Source organism: Etheostoma cragini, chromosome 14 (assembly GCF_013103735.1).
Source record: "Etheostoma cragini isolate CJK2018 chromosome 14, CSU_Ecrag_1.0, whole genome shotgun sequence".
Taxonomy (NCBI): Eukaryota; Metazoa; Chordata; class Actinopteri; order Perciformes; family Percidae; genus Etheostoma; species Etheostoma cragini.
In genome coordinates, this window is record NC_048420.1 from 24114027 (window position 1) to 24118486 (window position 4460).

The 4460-nt window shown below is 44.9% G+C and overlaps 1 protein-coding gene and 1 long non-coding RNA gene across 2 annotated transcripts in view; one reads left to right on the forward strand and one right to left on the reverse strand.

The window, feature by feature from the left end:
- Positions 1-3823, forward strand: part of LOC117956505 — a 4978-nt gene extending 1155 nt beyond the window's left edge. Inside the window, exons 2-4 of the long non-coding RNA XR_004659287.1 lie at positions 620-655; positions 2685-2751; positions 3630-3823. This is a non-coding gene — a long non-coding RNA (uncharacterized LOC117956505). The remainder of the gene's footprint in view (positions 1-619; positions 656-2684; positions 2752-3629) is intronic.
- LOC117957217 (collagen alpha-1(XIV) chain-like) overlaps positions 1-4460 on the reverse strand; it is a 146732-nt gene that overhangs the window by 9529 nt on the left and 132743 nt on the right. The gene's annotated exons all lie outside the window — the stretch shown is intronic.

Genomic DNA, 4460 nt, shown 5'->3' on the forward strand with positions numbered 1-4460 from the left:
TTCCTGTCCGGTCTGAAGGTATGCTAGTCTGTCAGCAGGATTACCTGCTTCCTGTCCGGTCTGAAGGTACGCTAGTCTTCCAGACAGACACAGAGAGAGTCTGTCAGACACAGAAGTCCAAAGAGGTTCAAGTTCGAGTCAAGACCGAGTCCAGGACAGAATAAAGGTCTTATGCATGACAGTATCAAGACAATCATTCTGGGTTTCACTTTCCCTCCAATATTATCATCAACATAATAAAGACACCTGGACTCGGTCCAGACCAGAAGCCCAACAGCCATATCTGGCAAGACCGGTGGCCGAGACCGAGACAAGTCCGAGTCCAAATACTACAGAGTCCGAGACAAGTCCAACTCAGTCAACTTGGGGCTAACACTCTTACTGGGGGAGCTAGAGGCCCCAATTACACCCCAAATCAGGAGGGGCTTTAAAAGTCTTAAATTGAACGTGGTGAACCCTGGGGGGGGGGGTCCCCTGGTGGGAGGGTTTGTTTGTTGTTTCAGACGTGGAGAGAGAGAGAGAGAGAGAGAGAGAGAATCCTTTGCTTTTTCAACCCTATGTCTGAAGCGTTGAACCTGTTTGTGTTTTCATCTTTTTCATTGATGCGTCTCTGTTGCAGGGTCCTCCTGGAACCAAAGGGGACAAAGGGGAACGGGTACGTTGTTTCTTGTTGTTCTTCAACTAACGATTGTTTCCATTGTCCATTAATCTGTGGATTATTTCCTGAAATAACGGATTAGTTTTACGGTCTCTAAAATGTCAGGAAATGTTGAAAACACTGCTCCGTCACCCAGAACAGACGTCACATCTTTAACCCCCCCTGTTGTCCCCATTTAATAAATGTCTATATTTGAAATAGGAGTTTCTTTTTAACTAAATTACCAAAAAAAAATGGATTGGAATCCTTCCAACGCTCTTTGCAAATACAACTGATCACATTTATTCCTCTGATCTTAACTATTAGTCAAATAAGTCATAATTTCAGTTTTTTTAACTCAAATATAGGTATAATTCTATATAAATGAGGGTTATTGACTATGAATTCCAAAAAGTAGTAAAACTAGTAAGGTGGTGGTCCGTTTTTTTCTACCCGGGAGGACAACACAAGGGTTAAAACACCAGACATGCACCCAGAGACGTCACATGCACAGATTATCATGAAGAAAGGTTAGTATGGAGAATGAGATATATGCGTAATTCGGGTCTCCGGGGTAGCAGCTCCAGCCCGTGACCCCAAACTTCCCTTTCCCGAGCCACATCAACCAGCTCCGACTGGGGGGTCCCGAGGCGTTCCCAGCCCCGGTTGGAGATATAATCCCTCCACCTAGTCCTGGGTCTCCCCCAAGGCCTCCTCCCAGCTGGACGTCCCTCCACCTAGTCCTGGGTCTTCCCCGAGGCCTCCTCCCAGCTGGCCCCCAAGTCTGTTCCCCAGTCAAATTTGTTTTAATTTATGTAATTAACCTTTATTTAAAGGAGAATTCCGGTCAATTTCAACATGTAGCTTAGTTGTTTGTGAATGTGGATAACTGTAAAACTGGAGTTAATAGGTTAGTGTTACGTAGTGTTCAAAACATTAAAAAAAAAGCATCAAAAGTGTTGAAAAAAGGGACAAAAACGTGCAAAAAAAGTTGAAAACATTGATAAAAATGCATCAACCATAAGTGTTTTGACAGGAAGACAACACGAGGGTTAAATGACTTTAGAGTTCCTGTAAATGCTCATCTGGTAACAGAGCCGCAGGCGGATGGCTCGTTGTTTTTATTCTTTTCTTAAAATGTAAAACCTCAGCAACAGTTCGCTCAGCTGGCGACAGGCCACACGTCAAAAAACAGCCAAATCTGCTGACATAAAGCTGTGGATCACTTCCACGTTGGGAGTCATTAGCACGTTCACACAGGCAGATTAAGGACTGCTAAAAATATTCTGAAAATGCAGAATCAAGTCTTTTCTCAGAAAAGGCATTATTCTTCACAGAAACGTTGTGTGATCACAGCGTTGGCAGGTAGGACGAGATGGAGAAACACTCAGGAACCTAACACGTACTTAGTGTGTAGAGCAGCATATCTCCACCAGACTCCATGTAAATAATCACTACTTTTAGCGTGTATAGAGCAGCATATCTCCACCAGACTCCATGTAAATAATCACTACTTTTAGCGTGTATAGAGCAGCATATCTCCACCAGACTCCATGTAAATAATCATTACTTTTAGTGTGTATAGAGCAGCATATCTCCACCAGACTCCATGTAAATAATCACTACTTTTAGCGTGTATAGAGCAGCATATCTCCACCAGACTCCATGTAGATAATCACTACTTTTAGTGTGTATAGAGCAGCATATCTCCACCAGACTCCATGTAAATAATCACTACTTCTAGCGTGTATAGAGCAGCATATCTCCACATGTAGATGGGTGAATCTGTTTTGGGGAATGATCAAATACAGCGCCCATATTCTGCGCATATTCAGGTTCATAACTGTATTTTAAGGTTAAATCAGAAAAGGTTGACATGGTTTTATTTTTAAAAAACACCATGTTTTTGTTGTACAGCACATTGCTGCAGCTATTGTTTTCACCCTGTGTAGTTCTGTCATTAGATGAACCGTGATTCTACGTGTGTGTGTGTGTTTGTGTGTTTGTTTGTGTGTGTGTGTGTGTGTGTGTGTGTCTGTGTCTCCAGGGTGACCTGCAGTCGACAGCGTCGGTCCAGGACATCGCCAGGCAGGTCTGTGAGCAGCTCATTCAGAGTGAGTAAAAAATGCAACTTCAGTAAGAAATACAGTACGTTTGTCACCATTTCTTTTAGTGTGTGTGTGTGTGTGTGTGTGTGTGTGTGTGCGCGCGACTGAGTGCTCATTGGCCCATTTCTCTCTGCCACAAAGACACATACAAGCATTCAGGCACACACACACACACACACACACACACACACAACCACACACACACACACACACACACACACAACCACAGACACACACGGACAGTCTGAAACACAGACACAGTCACACACACCGACCGACACGTACAAGCATACAGAGACACACGCATACAGACACAACCACGCACACACACACACACACTCACACATACATACATGCATACAGACACACACACTCACACAACCACACATTCACACACAGACCGACAGAGACACACACACACACTCACATACTGCACATGCGTACAGACAGACACACACAGACCGACAGACACACACACACTCTCACACACACACACATAAACACACACATAATGCACATGCGTACAGACAGACACACACAGACTGACAGACACATACAAGCATACAGACACCAACACACACACACAAACACACACAAAGTTACATCACCGATACTAGAAGGCACGGCCGTGCAAATACAGCGAGGCAGACGCCATGACGACCACGCTCGGTCAACATCAACATCGAACAGATTGTTGTGTTTACACGCCGCACGCAAACAGACAAATCCTCAAACCTCAAGTTTAATCCATTTTGTCATATTTCAAACCTTTATTTTAAGACTCGAGGAATCAATGGAGGGAGTTTCAATAAGTCATCAATCCCTGACCAGCAGGTCCCAGTAGTCTCAGTCTTCTGGGGATTGATCCCTCGTTGTGTTTTCAGGCCACATGGAGCGCTACAACTCCATCCTGAACCAGGCGCCCAGTCCGCCAGTGTCCATCCGCACTGTGCCGGGACCCCCCGGAGAGCCTGGCAGACAGGGAACCCCGGGGCCCCAGGGAGAACAGGGACCCACAGGAAGACCCGGCTTCCCAGGACAGAACGGGCAGAACGGGCAGCCGGGAGAACGAGGTACACGGGGGACCACAGCTCCCTGATCAGCATCCTCATACTGAGATACTTACAACACAAGGGTCAAACATTAAAGCATGTTAACATGTTCTGGTACAGATGTGTCCAAATTCTTTCACATGAAGGGCCAACATGGATCTGGGTGGCCAGATAAATGTGAAAGAATACCGTAATGCTTGTAATACTACGTAGATAAAAGACGAAAGTTTAACAGCGCTGTGCTTAACATCTGTGAAACTCATTCAGTTCTATTTAGGCTGCACAAAAACGATGTTTTCTGTAACGGCTAGTGTTTGCATTTTATAAAACTTTCAAAATAAGAGCGTAAGTGTGAACATGTCATATCCCCATCAGGGCCAAAACTAAGTGAGCACCGGCCAAACTTGGCCCACCAACCCCAAATTGGGCAGCCTAGTTCCACTAGAAACACAATCTACATGTATAAACCTGGAATCGTCGTTTATACTGTAACAGGTCTCCTTTAATACTCTCCCAACATATTACAACGCTCTGTCTGTGTGTGTGTGTGTGTGTGTGTGTGTCTGTCTGTCTGTCTGTCTGTGTGTGGGTCTTTGTGTGTGTGTGTGTGTGTGTGTGTGTGTGTGTGTCTGTCTCTGTGTGTGGGTCTTTGTGTTTGTGTGT